Source organism: Giraffa tippelskirchi, chromosome 14 (genome assembly GCF_054371585.1).
Source record: "Giraffa tippelskirchi isolate mGirTip1 chromosome 14, T2T-mGirTip1v1.2.pri, whole genome shotgun sequence".
In the NCBI taxonomy this organism is placed as follows: domain Eukaryota; kingdom Metazoa; phylum Chordata; class Mammalia; order Artiodactyla; family Giraffidae; genus Giraffa; species Giraffa tippelskirchi.
The window spans coordinates 48745715-48762630 of NC_137288.1; the positions used below are offsets into that span (position 1 = coordinate 48745715).

Genomic DNA, 16916 nt, shown 5'->3' on the forward strand with positions numbered 1-16916 from the left:
TCTTAATTACCACATTTATCCCATTTTTATAGCTAAGAAACCTACTTTTAGAGAGAGAAACTGATTTGTTCAACATCATACCATCAAGATACTGCTGAGTCAGAATTAGAACCCAGATTCTCTACACTACAGTATATTTTATACTCCAGTGATATTTCCACACATTTTCTCACTCCTTAGATTCTCCATTCCCCCAAAGAAAATGGCAGTCTTGGAATTGAGTCATGGAATCGATGGAGTTACTATTTCCAGTTGGTGCTAGTGGTAACGAACACACTTGCCAATGCAGAAGACATAAGAGACTGAGTTCAGTCTCTGGGTCAGGAAGATCTCATAGAGAAGGAAATGGCAACCCACTCCACTATTCTTGCCTGAAGAATCCTATGGCCAGAAGAGCCTGGTGGGCTACAGACCATAGGGCCTCAAAGAGTCGGACACGACTGAAGCCACTTTAGCATGCATTTCCAGTTAGAAAAATCTTTCATATTTAACCTTACCATGAAACAACAATTGTATTTCCATAGAAATTATGCATATCCACTTAAAATTTTATCCTGCCAGTTTCAAAACAGACTTGAGGCCTAGGCATTCATAATACAATAACAATAGTGATTATATAATGTTACCTCAAACAGTGCTACATGTAAATTTTCAGGTTAATGAATATTTCCATGGCTATCACAATAGAAAAACAAAATGTCAACACAGAAAATGTCCTAACACTGATACTATGAAAGAGCTAGCAAACCTCCCAAAGTGCTTACTGGTTTTCTGGGAATATTTCTCTCTGCAGTTGGGTCTGGCCCCTGGAGCTGCCAGAGAAAATCTATTGTAGATTCTCTGTATGAAAATAATTAACCTAAGGAGAGTAAACAAGGACAAGAGAGATTTCCCTTGGTAGACACAAACATTCACATTTGACTCATGGTAATGAGGTAGTAGCGACAGTCTCTCTATAGAAAGAAAATCTTTTATATTTGAAGCTCATATGCACCTGCTGCTTGTTTCCCTACCCCATTCAAAATTCACTGTTTAGTTTGAAAAAAAGAACAGAAATCTCCACAGCAACAACCACAGTATCAAAACAATGTTACAGCTTCGAGTTTGGAAATTTGCGGGGTGAACTTTGGGGCCATAGTCTCGTGTGACGGTACTGCGTGGTTGATATATAAGCTTAGTCATGGCTGAAAATTGCATGTTAAATCTTTTTGGTGACCCAAAAATAAATGTGTATTGAAATGAATTTTAAATCAAAGAATTTTTCATATTAAAAAAAAATTAAAAGCAGCAAAGGGTGTAGTTCCACAAATCAGATTAAGCAATTTGTCTTGACACTATGATCTTCTTCTTAATGTCAGCATCTCACTCCTGAAATCTTAAAATGTCCTCTGTGAGGGTATTTTGGCTCCAATTAAATAAAAATCTATAACCCTACTGAATTGATTTTCAAGAATATCAGCCAGTTAGTTAGTGTTTTGTCTTCACCCTCTCATGGAACCTCAGAGTGGTATCTAATGTCAGAGACTTCAGAAAAGAAATTTCAATTCCAGAGACAAACAGCCTATATACCCGAAATTTAAAAATAACTTAGCGTGCTTAATAATGTATTGAAAACATATCTTAATGTTTTAATCTTGCTGTGAGAGCAAGAAAGCAAAGAGTATCCAGAAGCTGAAAACAGAAAAAGAAGACACCTGGGAAATTTAAAAAGGCCTGAAGCCAGCTTTTTCCAGGAAGCATCTGCTTCACCATGATAATTTCAGTTTCTGTTTTGACAGCAGTACAGACTACAGGAAACAGGTAACAAAGTCAAGGACTATCCAAAGTGAAGGGTCTAAAAGAAGATCCTCCCATAAAATTGAGATTTTGGAAGATGAACAGGAATAAATCTACCAAACTAAAGGATTCGCAGCAAGTAAGCCTGCTTCTCTAATTGTTGTTGTTCAGTCACCAAGCCATGTTCGACTCTTCGTGACTCCATGGACTGCAGCATGCCAGGCTTCTCTGTCCCTTACCATCTCCCAGAGTTTGCCCAAGTTCATGTCCAGTGAATCAGTGATGCCATCCAAGCATCTCATCCTCTGTCGCCCTGTTCTCCTTCTGCCTTCAATCTTTCCGAGCATCAGAGTCTTTTCCAATGAGTCAGCTTGTTCTCATCAGGTGACTCCCTGATACTTTGTAAGCAAAATTTTGCTCTAAAACTCTGCATTTTTCTCCTGGATTCATGCTATCTATGTGGTCCACAAAGATTTTCAAGTGGTCCCAAATTGGCAATAATAGCAGGTAACTAGTAGAAGCCACAAAAATGTTCTCCAGAAGGATGTAATCATATCCAGCCTTCAAAGAATTACAATAAGGTGAGATTAGTGACAGCCAGCAAAAACAAGATACTAGCAAATATTTCAGATGTTGGAATTGATCAGAAAGAGAATATGAAATTAGAAGTTTTCATATTTCAATAAATAAAGCATTTCTTAAAGTTATGAGCAAAGGACAAGTATATAGTTTAAATGGCAGGAGTATATAGGTAAAATGGTAAGAAGTCAAATAAATGAAATATATTATTAAATGAAAAATAAACTAAAATTTAAACTTGGTTGACATATTGAAGAGAAAATTAGATACAGCTGAAGAAAAATTTTAGTAAACTTGAAGATAGGTACAAGGATGCTATCCTGAAAGCAGTTCAAAGATATAAAACATAGAAAACAGAAAAGAGGTTAGGATGGAATGAGAAGGTCTAACATCTGTGTAATCAGAGAACCAAAAGATACTGATACAAAAATTAGAACAATGCAATAATTAAAGGAATAAAAAGTAACTTTACTGATCCTAGAAACCCACTTGTTGTCTTAAATAACAAATACATATATAATCTTTATTTATATAATTAGTGATCAGGTATTTTTGATGAAACTATAAAATACTAAATGCAAGTGTGATATATAATTAACTTGAAAGATATAATAGAATAGAAGCAGTGGAAGATTCTTTAATGTGCCTAGAAAAAAATAAGTATTAATCTAGAATTTTTAACAAGCAAAGCTCTATTTGAAGCATAATAATCAAATTTTGTTTTTCCCAGCTAAACAAAAACTGAAAGTTTACTATAGACTCTCACTGAAGACAATTCTAAGTTCTGCTTCACTTAAAAGAAAACTATCACAGAGCTTGAGATGCAAATAAGAAGTGGTGGGGAGTCGTTTTGGTAAATCTATAAACCATTGTTTTTAAAATAATGATACTAATGTCCGATATATGGCATTAAAACATAGAATAGGTAAAGACACTAGCCAAAAAAAGATTTTAATATATTTGGGAATATATTAAAGAATTTTAAGGTTCAAGTATATTTCAAACAGTGGATAAAGGTATTAATCAACTTCAGACATATATATATGAAACTATCTAGGACAGTCATTTTTTTTAAAAAATAGAGTATAATTTCCACAACAGTTAACTCAAATAATGAAGAGTCTATGAGAACAATAAATAAACAAAATGAAACAAGTTTGTAAAAAGCAAATAAAACAAACCAAATGAAGACAAAAAAGGAAGTAAAACATGAAAAATCAAAAAAGGTAAAAAAAAAATAGAAAATAAGCATTAAAGATATACTGTAATATCCAAATATGTCAATAGTAATTATGACACATGACACCCTTATGGCAGAAAGCAAAGAGGAACTGAAGAGCCTCTTGATGAAAAGTGAAAGTGGAGAGTGAAAAAGCTGGCTTAAAGCTCAACATTCAGAAAACTAAGATGATAGCATCCGGTCTCATTACTTCATGGAAAATAGATGGGAAAACAATGGAAACAGTGACAGACTTTATTTTCTTGGGCTCCAAAATCACTGCAGATGGTGACTGCAGCCATGAAATTCAAAGACGCTTGCTCCTTGGAAGAAAAAATATGACCAACATAGACAGCATGTTAAAAAGCAGAGACATTACTTTGCCAACAAAGTTCCATCTAGTCAAAGCTTTGGTTTTTCCAGTAGTCATGTATGGATGTGAGAGTTGGACCATACAGAAGGCTGAACACTGAAGAATTGATGCTTTTGAATTGTAGTGTTGGAGAAGACTCTTGAGAGTCCCTTGGACTGCAAGGAGATCCAAGGAAATCAGTCCTGAATATTCATTGGAAGGACTGATGCTGAAATTGAAGCTCCAGTACTTTTTGGCCATCTGATGCAAAGAGCCAACTCATTGGAAAAGATCTTGATGCTGAAAGATTGAAGGCAGGAGGAGAAGGGGCCGGCAGAAGATGACGATGGTTGGATGGCATCACAGACTCGGTGGACATGAGTTTGAGCAAGCTCCGAGAGTTGGTGAAGGACAGGAAAGCCTTGCAAGCTGCAGTCCATGGGGTGGAAATTGAGCGACTGAACTCAACTGAACTGAATTATAAAAGAGATAAAGTTTTCTGTTAAAAAACAACGATGTGTCTCACTGCGTTTTTAAAAATTCTAGCTATCAGTCATTTACAAAAGACCTTATTAAACACATACATATAGACACAAAAAGTTTGTATATAAAAAGATTAAAAATATATGGACCCGTTTCAAACCAAAAGAACCTGGTATTGCATTATAAATAGTGCATAAAATAGATTTTGATATAAGGTATTACTGAATCTAAGAAAAATAACTGCTTAAGGTTCAATTCATTTATGCACTTAATAATGAAAACTCAAAATATATCATTCATAACAAACTGCAAAACATATCATTTAAAGCTGAAAGTTCTGCAAGAAAGAAACAAATTCCAAAGTCATTATGAAAAAAGTTAGACATGTCTCAGGAATTAATAGATTAGGATGATAAAAATTAGTAGTGAAATCTGTAACAGTTGAACACTATAAACTAAAAACTATGAGCAAGGGGCAGTGATATTCTAATGTTACTCTAAGAAACATAGAGTACATTACATCCAACAGTTAGAGACTACAATTCTTTTCTAAGTACACGTCAATTATTTATTCAGTTCAGTTCAGTTTAGTCACTCAGTCGTGTCCGAATCTTTGCGACCACATGGACTACAGCACGCCAGGCCTCCCTGTCAATCACCAACTCCCAGAGTTTACTCAAACAAATGTCCATTGAGTCAGTGATGCCATCCAACCATCTCATCCTCTGTTGTCCCCTTCTCCTCCTGCCTTCAATCTTTCCCAGCATCAGAGTCTTTTCTAATGAGTCAGTTCTTCGAATCAGGTGGCCAAAGTATTGGAGTTTCAGCTTCAACATCAGTCATTCCAATGAACATTCAGGACTGATTTCCTTTAGGATGGACTGGTTTGATCTTGCAGTCCAAGGGACTCTCAAAAGTCTTCTCCAACACCACAGTTCAAAAGCATCAATTCTTATGTGCTCAGCTTTCTTTATAGTCCAACTCTCACATCCATACATGACTACTGGAAAAACCTTAGCCTTGACTAGACAGACCTTTGAGGGCAAAGTAATGTCTCTGCTTTTTAATATGCTGTCTAGGTTGGTCATAACTTTCCTTCCAAGAAGTAAGCGTCTTTTAATTTCATGGCTGCAATCACCATCAGCAGTGATTTTGGAGCCCCCAAAAATAAAGTCTGACTCTGTTTCCTCTGTTTCCCCATCTATCTGCCATGAATTGATGGGACTGGATGCTATGATCTTAGTTTTCTGAATGTTGAACTTTAAGCCAAATTGTTCACTCTCCTCTCTCACTTTCATCAAGAGGCTCTTTAGTTCTTCTTCAATTTCTGCCGTAAGGGTGGTATCATCTGCATATCTGAGGTTATTGATATTTCTCCCAGCAATCTTGATTCCAGCTTGTGCTTCATCTAGCCCAGCGTTTCTCATGATGTACTCTGCATAGAAGTTAAATAAGCATGGTGACAATATACAGCCTTGACATACTCCTTTTCCTATTTGGAACCAGTCTGTTGTTCCATGTCCACTTCTAACTGTTGCTTCCTGACCTGCATACAGATTTCTCAAAAGGCAGGTCAGATGGTCTGGTATTCCCATCTCTTGAAGAATTTTCCACAGTTTGTTGTGAGCCACACAGTCAAAGGCTTTGCCGTAGTCAATAAAGCAGAAATAGATGTTTTTCTGAAACTCTCTTGTCTTTTTGATGATCCAGCAGATGTTGGCAATTTGATCTCTGGTTCTTCTGCCTTTTCTAAAACCAGCTTGAACATCTGGAAGTTCACGGTTCATGTATTGCTGAAGCCTGGCTTGGAGAATTTTAAGCATTATTTTACTAGTGTGTGAGATGAGTGCAATTGTGTGGTAGTTTGAACATTCTTTGGCATTGCCTTTCTTTGGGATTGGAATGAAAACTGACCTTTCCAGTCCTGTGGCCATTGCTGAGTTTTTTAAACTTGCTGGCATGTTGAGTGCAGTACTTTTCCAGCATCATCTTTTAGGATTTGAAATAGCTCAGCTGGAATTCCATCACCCCCACTAGTTTGTTCGTAGTGATGCTTCCTAAGGCCCACTTGACTTCACATTCCAGGATGGCTGGCTCTAGGTGAGTGATCACACCATTGTGATTATCTGGGCCGTGAAGACCTTTTCTGTACAGTTCTTCTGTGTATTCTTGCCACCTCTTCTTAATATCTTCTGCTTCTGTTAGGTCCATACCATTTCTGTCCTGTATTGATCCCATCTTTGCTTGAAATGTTCCCTTGGTATCTCTAATCTTCTTGAAGAGATCTCTAATCTTTCCCATTCTATTGTTTTCCTCTATTTCTTTGCATTGATCACTGAGGAAGGCTTTCTTATCTCTCCTTGCTATTCTTTGGAACTCTGCATTCAAATGGGTATATCTTTCCTTTTCTCCTTTGCCTTTCACTTCTTTTCACAGCTCTTTGTAAGGCCTCCTCAGACAGCCATTTTGCTTTTTTGCATTTCTTTTCCATGGGGATGGTCTTGCTCCCTGTCTCCTGCACAATGGCACGAACCTCTGTCCATAGTTCATCAGGCACTCTGTCTATCAGATCTAGTCACTTAAATCTATTTGTCACTTCCACTGTATAATCGTAAGGGATTTGATTTAGGTCATACCTGAATGGTCTGGTAGTTTTCCCTACCTTCTTCAATTGAAGTCTGAATTTGGCAATAATGATTTCACGATCAGAGCCACAGTTAGCTCCCAGTCTTGTTTTTGCTGACTGTATAGACCTTCTCCATCTTTGGCTGCAAAGAATATAATCAGTCTGATTTCTGTGTTGGCCATCTGGTGATGTCCGCGTGTAGAGTCTTCTCTTGTGTTGTTGGAAGAGCGTGTTTGCTATGACCAGTGCATTCTCTTGGCAGAACTCTATTATTTGCTCTGCTTCATTCTGTACTCCAAGGCCAAATTTGCCTGTTACTCCAGGTGTTTCTTGACTTCCTACTTTTGCATTTCTGTCCCCTATAATGAAGAGGACATCTTTTTTTGGTTTTAGTTCTAGAAGGTCTTGTAGGTCTTCATAGAACCATTCAACTTCAGCTTCTTCAGCATTACTGGTTAGGGCATAGACTTGGATTACCATGGTATTGAACGGTTTGCCTTGGAGACTAACAGAGATCATTCTGTCATTTTTGAGACTGCATCCAAGTACTCCATTTCAGACTCTTTTGTTGACTATGTCGGCTACTCCATTTCTTCTAAGGGATTCTTGCCCACAGTAGTAGATATAATGGTCATCTGAGTTAAATTCACCCATTTCAGTCCATTTTAGTTCGCTGATTCCTAAAATGTTGACGTTCACTCTTGCCATCTCCTATTTGATCACTTCCAATTTGCCTTGATTCATGGACCTAACATTCCAGGTTCCTATGCAATATTGCTCTTTATAGCATCGGACCTTGCTTCCATCACCAGTCACATCCACAACTGGGTGTTGTTTTTGCTTTTGCTCCATCTCTTCATTCTTTCTGGAGTTATTTCTCCACTGATCTCCAGGAGTATATTGGGCACCTACCTATCTGGGGAGTTCATCTTTCAGTGTCCTATCTTTTTGCCTTTTCATACTGTTCATGGGGTTAAAACTTACCAAATGCCAGGCCAGATAACAAGCCTCAACAAATTAGTGACAGGAACCATCACAATACAGTGAAGTTAGAAATCAATAAGGAAGAAAAAGCTAGAAATTTTTCTTATAAATGAATTTTCACAACTTACTTTTAGAAATTAATGTGCCAAAGCATACCATAATTATATCAAACAGAAACTAGTAACATGTAAAAAATAGGCAATAGAGCACAAATACCTAAGTTTATCTAGAAATGCAAAGTTATTTTAACATAAGAAAATCAACTAATGAATATCACCACAGTAACCAATTTCAGATTAGAAAGTCAATTATTATCTCCAGAGATCCAAGAAATGCATCCTATAAAATTCGATGACAATTCATGACATTAAACAAGTCTAATAAATTAAGACTAGAAGGAAACATCCTTAGCATAACAAACTCTCAGCAAACACTATCAAAAACAGAGACACTGGAAGCATTTACATTATAATGAAGAACCAACAAAGAATGCATCCCATCACTGTTTATTTTCAACGTGTACTGACTGAGGGCTTCCCAGGTGGCACAGTGGTAAAGAACACACTTGCCAATCCCAGAGACGCAATAGACACCAGTTTGATCACTAGGTGGGGAAGATACCCTGGAGTAGGAAATGGCAACACACACCAGTATTTTTTGCCTAGAGAATCCCATGAACAGAGGAGCCTGGTGGGCTACAGTCCACAGGGTTGTAAAGAGTTGGACACGACTGAGTGACTGACTTTGCACTCACACACTGACTGATGTTTCTATGCTATGCAATAGAACAAGAAAAAAAAAAAAAAAAACAAAGTAAAAAGGATCTGAAAGGGAAAATTCAGGCTGTGATTTTAGCAGGAAACAAGAGTATCTATTCTCCAAAAGACTATCCAATAGTATCTACAGATTATCACTACAAAAGTTATGCACAAATTTTTATGTTTATGACACATTTGGCATTATAAAAGTGCTACAGGATGTAAAAACCTGGTCATTTAATTGGATCAATGAAAGCAAAGGAGGCACTGGGGGATATTAGTTTCATCTCTTTAAATAGTCTGATGGTCCACATGGAAACATACTCTTCTATAAATGCTCCCAGTAATTTTCATGGAATATCATCTTTGTTATCATAGTCCCCAGACCTCCCCTCCCCAAATCTTTGTAAACATCAGAAATATTGGTGTTATTCTGCGCAGTCCTCCATCCTTTCAGTCACTTATTCAAACCCTGTGACAGAAGACATGGCCCGAGGACAGCATCAATGAACAAGATGAAGCCTCTGCCTTCATAAGGTTCAGTCAGGTGGGACAGTCAGTAACATCAATAGAGCCATGAGGTGACACAGAGGTTCCCGAATATGGCAAGGTTATTGGTCTAGATGTATTAGTGATGTGAAACGGTAAGAGACATCTCACAAACACTGAGTACATGTGTAAAGAAACAAATTCTCAGTGCTTCCAGAATCCCAGCTATTGGATAACACTAAAGGGCTCTTTAAAATGTTGCCTTATTTCTCTTATCCTAAATTGTGAGTTCTAATAAATGTGGAATTTTAATTTTTTTACTAGACTCTAATACAAAAATTTTTTAAATATAAGTGTTTTTAAGCAATAACTGAGGGAGTGTGCATCTTCTAGCTTCCTATTCAACTAATACTTCCTGTGGACTCAGACCTCTGTGAACCTGACTCCCCTTTGGCTAGAAAGAGAAAAAGAAAATGAAAATGTTAGTCCTTCAGTCGTATCTAGCTCTTTGTGACCCCATGGACTGAAGCCCACCAGGCTCCTCTGTCAATGGGATTATCCAGGCAAGAACACTGGGGTGGGTTGCCATTTCCTTCTCCAGGGGATACTCCCAAACCAGGGATTGAACCCCGGTCTCCTGCACTGTGGGCAGATTCTTTACTGCTGAGTCAACAGGGAAGGGCAGGATGAGAAAAGGTGGATGATGACTTACAAAGCAAGGTGACTGAATGATCTCCAGCCTCAGGATGCTGGTGCTCATAAATTCTTGTGGGGATTTTCCAAAAGCTTCCCCCAACACTAAAGGCAGGTTGCCATCATGCAGAACCATAGTTCTGTGTTTTTCCTGGCTTCTGAAACGTAGACATTTCCCATGGCCAAGGTAGAATCAGCCCAGTCATCACGCACCACAGCTTGTGCACCTCCATCTCTTAACAGCAGCTCACTTAGAGCCACCCCCAAGGAGCCATAATACCCCTACCTTGTCACATTGCAGACAGAACAATCCTGAGTACACCCTGTCTTCTTGGTGTCCAGGAGAGGCCCCTGTACATCATGACTGTCATATACAGAAAGAAGAGAAGGCAGAAATGGGCTTCTTCAAGGTCACCTACTCGTAAACTGTCAGTGTAAGAATTGGAATATTCAGCCACATTGCCATCATTCTCTACCTGAAGAGCTCAAGATGTGGAAAGTGTGAGAACAGAGGTGAAAGAGGACTGTCAGCTTCAGGGAAATGAAAAGCTTCATAGGTTAGTGGCTGAGAGCTTGGCCACAGAAGCCGCACTGCCTGAATTCAGAATCCTGGCTTTTGCTACTTAATAGCCCAGTGACCTCTGACAAGTTGTTTATTCTTTCTGAGTCCCAGAATCTTCATCTGTCAAATGGGAAGAACCTTACCTTGTAGAGTTGCTGTGAAACTGTAGTGCTCGAGAAAATGTAAAAGTTTAATAAATATTAGCTATTTTCTAGATTTCCTAAATAGAGCCAGCCCTCCATATCTGTGGGCTCCATATCCATGGATTCAACCAGCCTTGGATGGATAACATTTGAGAAACAAAACTCCAGAAAGTTTCAAAAGCAAAACTTGAATTTGCTGCACACCAGTAGCTATCTACATATCATTTACATTGTATTTACAACTATTTCCATAGCATTTACATTGTATTAGGTATTATAAGTAATCTAGAGATGAGTCAAATTATACAGGAGGATGTGTGTAGCTTATATGCAAACACTACACCATTTTATATAAAGGACTTGAGTACCCATGGGTTTTATTATCTACAGGGTCTTGGAACCAATCTCCCTCAGATACCAGGAGATGACAGCATCTGATATTTTCAAGAGTACTATTATTAGTACTGAATAGTACTGAAATAAATTACAATTCTCAAAAAAAAAAAAAAGCTCTGAGTTCTATATAACACAAGCAGTTGAAACATGAAAAGTTCTGTCAACCAACTATTTTAACCACATGCTTCTTCCAGAGAACAGATGGACTTTCTAAGACCAACTTGAAGGTGAATAAATAGACTCACTATTTTGGCATGAGGTAATTCGTCTTGAACACAAAAGGGTTTTATGCTCCTTTTTCATTTAAGGATTGTTCTTCATGTGATTCATGGAGTAATCTCTGCAGTAAAATGACGAATTGCTGTCTCAACTTGAAGACAATACCTAGTTCAGAGATAAACTTGTGATGAGCATCTTTCTAGACTCTGCACTGTTCAATACAGTAGCCAGTAAACTATTTAAAGGTGCTGCTTACATTTAGATTAATTAAAATCAAATAAATTTAAAATTATGTTCCTTGGTCACAGTGATCACATATCAAGTGCTATCATATATCATATATCACATATCATACCAATAGCCATATGGAACTAGTAGATACAGAACATTTATTTCACCACAGAGGTTTCTATTAGATAGCATTTCAGATTATAAACTGGACTATCTGTTACCACTTCTCAGTAAATCTTATCTGATTAGTAAAAACCATTATAAAGTCATTAGTAAAGTCAACCTTCAATTGAGAATCTAGTGTAATAATCAAGGAAACTTATTTTCCAATTACTTGTGTTCATTATTCCCAGGCAAATTTTATAGGTTAGCACATCTGTATGTTTCAATTCTAATATCAGGGAATTACATAGCACTATATGTTTTCAGGACAGTTGGTAATTTGAAACGCACATAAAGAGATTTCCCAAGACAACATTTATTAGCATAAACATATATTAATGTGCAAATGACACTGTCCAGACTCCCCAGGTAAAATCTACACAGCAAAAATGGCATTGAGTCAAACTGCTGTTCAGGAGATTTCTGCTTTGAAGGCAGCTAACATAAGTTGGAAAAACTGTAAATCCAATACTTTTTCTAGATTTTTAATACATTTTCCTGATGTCTAAATTTACTGCTTTAACATATAATTCTTTTCTTGCCTTCAGCTCATTGTATCTGAATTACCTGCTCTTTAAATATTTTAGTTCCATTGCAAATATCCTGGCTGCAAATCAGGCAGTGGCAGGTGACACCCATCTCCCAGTTCTGGCCTCTGAAGGACCTGCTGGATCGACGCATCACTGTTCAGAGCCTCAAGGGAACCCAACTTGCTCCCAGGATCTGCCCTGACACTATTTGTATCTCCTACTTTCATTGTGACTTCCTTGGAGATGGGGAGGTTGGTCATGTGAATTACAATAAGCCCTATGTAATCTGGCACAAATGGCAACCCACTCCAGTATTCTTGCCTGGAGAATCCCATGGACAGAGGAGCCTGGCAGGCCATGGTCCATGGGGTCGCAGAGAGTTAGACATGACTGAAGCGACTAAGCATGCCCGCACAATCTGGCACGAAAAAGAATATCAAGAAAATGAGAGTGTCTCCAGTTAAAAAGAATGGGGATGATGGTCATTTCCAGGATTTGAGATACTATAAGGGCTATTGTGGGGTAGTAGAGAGGAAGTTGGAAGAGATTTAAGCATCAGAATAAGGAGTTTAAAGAAGCTGTTTAGAGATTGTCTAGCTTGGCTTCACATTTAACAGGTGAATAAACTGAAGCTCAGGGAAGGCACGAACAGGACAGTACAGGATGGTTATTCATGGACTTTTGAAGTCAAATGATCAAATACTGGTTCTGCTACCTTGTGGCCAAGTGAAGTTGAGCCAGCTGTTCAAACTCTCTGAGTCTCAATTTCCTCATTTGTAAAACAGAGATTATAATATCGACAACTATCACATAGTCATTTGCAAAAATTACATGAAATAATACATTTCAAGTATTAGAGCAGAGACTGACAAACCTAAGTTTTCAACTTCATGGGAAAATAATGGTGATGTGATAATGATGATCATAATAATGTGGTTGCCCCAAGCCCACATGCAAGGTAATAGAAAAAACAAAAAACAAACAAATGCCAGTTTGTGTCTTCTAATCTGATGCTCTGATTCATGTTTCCTGCACTAGTTCAACAATAAATGCAAGTTGCTACAAGTTTACATTTTATTTCAATATATATGAATCTCATCAAAGACTCTAGAAATGAACATCTCTGAAATTGTCAGAAGGTATGGCTTCCCTAGCAGCTCAGCTAGTAAAGAGTCTGCCTGCAATGCAGGAGATCCCAGTTCTATTCCTGGGTCAGAAAGATCCGCTGGAGAAGGGAGAGGCTACCCACTCCAGTATTCCTGGGCTTCTGTGGTGGCTCAGCTGGTAAAGAATCTGCCTGTAGTGCAGGAAACCTGGGTTTGATCCCTGGGTTGGGAGGATCCCCTGGAGAAGGGAACAGCTACCAACTCCAGTATTCTGGCCTAGAGAATTCTTCGGACTGTACAGTCCATGGGGTCTCAAGGAGTCAGACATGACTGAGCGACTTTCACCTTCACTTTTTCACACAGGATGAAGTCACCAAACATCATAATTTCTCCTTGCTATGGGTCTATTATGTACTAATTTATCAACAGCTTGTCCTCAAGATGAAGTTATAAAGAACCTGGTTCTTTATTCTGAATGAAGCCGAGGTACCCAAACGCTACTTGGCTTGTGTCGGGGGCGCACACCTTGCTTTCCTGTGAGAAGCTCTTATTTCTCTGTTTCATTCGGTTCTGAATTGCGTTGCACTATGTCCATATGTTGCTTCCTCTGCCCTCTCAGAGTCCTCCTGTCCTGGCACACCAGACAGCAGCTGTGAGTCTCCTGCAAGTTTCCATTTTGGCACATGCTCAAACTCATGCCCCAGCAACTCAGATCCATGTAGGAAACTGGCTATTTCCCAGGGCTTCATTGTTTCAACGGTGTCCTTCAGTGTCTAGAATTTCTATCTCTATAGATCCCAGTTTCAATAATAATAATAATAAGCCTGGAGAATTTGCAAAGCATAGCCTGAAGTGCCAGTGTGAAAAAAAGCAGGGACAGTTGGGGAAAGGCATCTTTTCTTTCACTTTTAAATTCATTCTGGATAAAAGGTCGTCAACCTAATGTATCCACTGAATGGAACTTGTGCCTCCGTTCAAGCTAATGTGGAAATTTATATTTTTTCTTGAATTTTGACATATTCTCTTGGAAAAGCTTCTTCTTGTAAAAAAAAAAAACCCAACAACTATCCATTTCTCTATTTCTCATTCTTGTTTAGGAATCTGGATTTACAATGTCACAGGCAATATTGGAAAAGTATTCTACCAACTGATCATACACCATATGCCTAGAATAGTAATTAGCAGCCCCCTCTCCCACCCCAAGAACATCTGTCTCAGTTTACTGCCAGTCTATTTAGAGCCATAGCACATTATTACCTAGATCTTGATCCTCTGTGTAACCGTCAACATATTTATTTAAAATCTACTATTTAAGATGTATAGATAACGCTCTGAGCATTTCCTGAGCGATAGCTCAGAAAAAAGGTCGAGATGTCCATGCTAATTTTAGATTATTTTAGTGGTCAGTCTACCTGAATGTCAAGTGGCTAGAATCTGCCCCTTCCTGGCAACTTGATTTACAGAAAGCTCCTAGCTTGCAAGAGGAGTTTCTCATCAGCATTTTAAAAAGCACACACATACATACACCACGTTTTCTATTCAAGAGAAAGTAAAGAGAAACAGAGTTGGGGTTTTTTGCCAGTCTATCTACTTTTTTTTTTTTCCAGGTTGCAAATTTTATTCATGTTGATTCAGCTTCTCTCAATCTAAAAATGTAAGCTGGCTAAGGCTGGAGAATTAGTAATCTAAAATTCCATTTTCTTTTGTCAAAGCACTACAACACATGTATAAAGCTATTTTATTTTTATTTTTTTAAATAAATTTATTTATTTTAGTTGGGGGCTAATTACTTTACAATATTGTAGTCGTTTTTGCCATACATTGACATGAACCAGCCATGGGTTTACATGTGTTCCCCTTCCTGGACCCCTCTCCCACCTCCCTCCCCATCTCATCCCTCTGGGTCATCCCATTGCCCCGGCCCTGAGCCCTTGTCTCATGCATCGAACATGGAATGGTGTTCTGTTTCACATATAATAATATACATGTTTCAATGCTATTCTCCCAGAACGTCCTATCCTCACCTTCTCCCTCAGAGTCCATAAGACTGTTCTATGCATCCGTGTCTCTTATTCTGTCTCGCATATAGGGTTATCGTTACCATCTTTCAAATTCCATATATATGCATTAGTATACTGTATTGGTGTTTTTCTTTCTGGCTTACTTCATTCTGTATTATGGGCTCCAGTTTCATCCATCTCAATAGAACCGATTCAAATGTATTTTTTTTAATGGCTGAGTAATATTCCATTGTGTATATGTACTACAGCTTCCTTATCCATTCGTCTGCTGATGGACATCTAGGTTGCTTCCATGTCCTGGCTATTGTAAACAGTGCTGTGATGAACATTGGGGTACACGCGTCTCTTTCAATTCTGGTTTCCTCGGTGTGTATGCCCAGCAGTGGGATTGCTGGGTCATATGGCAGTTCTAGTCCCAGTTTTTTAAGGAATCTCCATACTGTTCTCCATAGTGGCTGTACTAGTTTGCATTCCCACCAACAGTGTAAGAGGGTTCCCTTTTCTCTGCACCCTCTCCAGCATTTATTGCTTGTAGACTTTTGGATAGCAGCCATTCTGACTGGTGTGAAATGTTACCTCGTTGTGGTTTTGATTTGCATTTCTCTAATAATGAGTGATGTTGAGCATCTTTTCATGTGTTTGTTAGCCATCTGTATGTCTTCTTTGGAGAAATGTCTGTTTAGTTCTTTGGCCCATTTTTTGATTGGGTCGTTTATTTTTCTGGAATTCAGCTGCAGGAGTTACTTGTATATTTTTGAGATTAATTGTTTGTCTGTTGCTTCGTTTGCTATTATTTTCTCCCATTCTGAAGGCTGTCTTTTCACCTTGCTTATAGTTTCCTTTGTTGTGCAAAAGCTTTTAATTTTAATTAGGTCCCATTTGTTTATTTTTGCTTTTATTTCCAATATTCTGGGAGGTGGGTCATGGAGGATCCTGCTGTGATTTATGTCGGAGAGTGTTTTGCCTATGTTTTCCTCTAGGAGTTTTATAGCTTCTGGTCTTACATTTAGATCTTTAATCCATTTTGAGTTTATTTTTGTGTATGGTGTTAGGAAGTGTTCTAGTTTCATTCTTTTACAAGTGGTTGACCAGTTTTCCCAGCACCACTTGTTAAAGAGATTGTCTTTTCTCCATTGTATATTCTTGCCTCCTTTGTCGAAGATAAGGTGTCCATAGGTGCGTGGGTTTATCTCTGGGCTTTCTATTTTGTTCCATTGATCTATATTTCTATCTTTGTGCCAGTACCATACTGTCTTGATGACTGTGGCTTTGTAGTAGAGCCTGAAGTCAGGCAGGTTGATTCCTCCAGTTTCATTCTTCTTTCTCAAGATTCCTTTGGCTATTCGAGGTTTCTTATATTTCCATACAAATTGTGAAATGATTTGTTCTAGTTCTGTGAAAAATACCATTGGTAGCTTGATAGGGATTGCATTGAATCTATAGATTGCTTTGGGTAGTATACTCATTTTCACTATATTAATTCTTCCAATCCATGAACACGGTATATTTCTCCATCTGTTTGTGTCCTCTTTGATTTCTTTCATCAGTGTTTTATAGTTTTCTACATATAAGTCTTTTGTTTCTTTA

General features: G+C 38.1%; 1 protein-coding gene and 1 long non-coding RNA gene across 2 annotated transcripts in view; both read right to left on the minus strand.

Moving 5' to 3' along the window:
- The window catches only part of LOC145534435 (uncharacterized), a 289357-nt gene that overhangs the window by 210662 nt on the left and 61779 nt on the right, over window positions 1-16916 (minus strand). The window lies entirely within an intron of this gene.
- The window catches only part of METTL4 (methyltransferase 4, N6-adenosine), a 334285-nt gene continuing 328387 nt past the window's right edge, over window positions 11019-16916 (minus strand). The window contains exon 12 of the transcript XR_014074590.1: window positions 11019-11444. The gene's annotated coding sequence lies outside the window, so the exon portion shown is untranslated. The remainder of the gene's footprint in view (window positions 11445-16916) is intronic.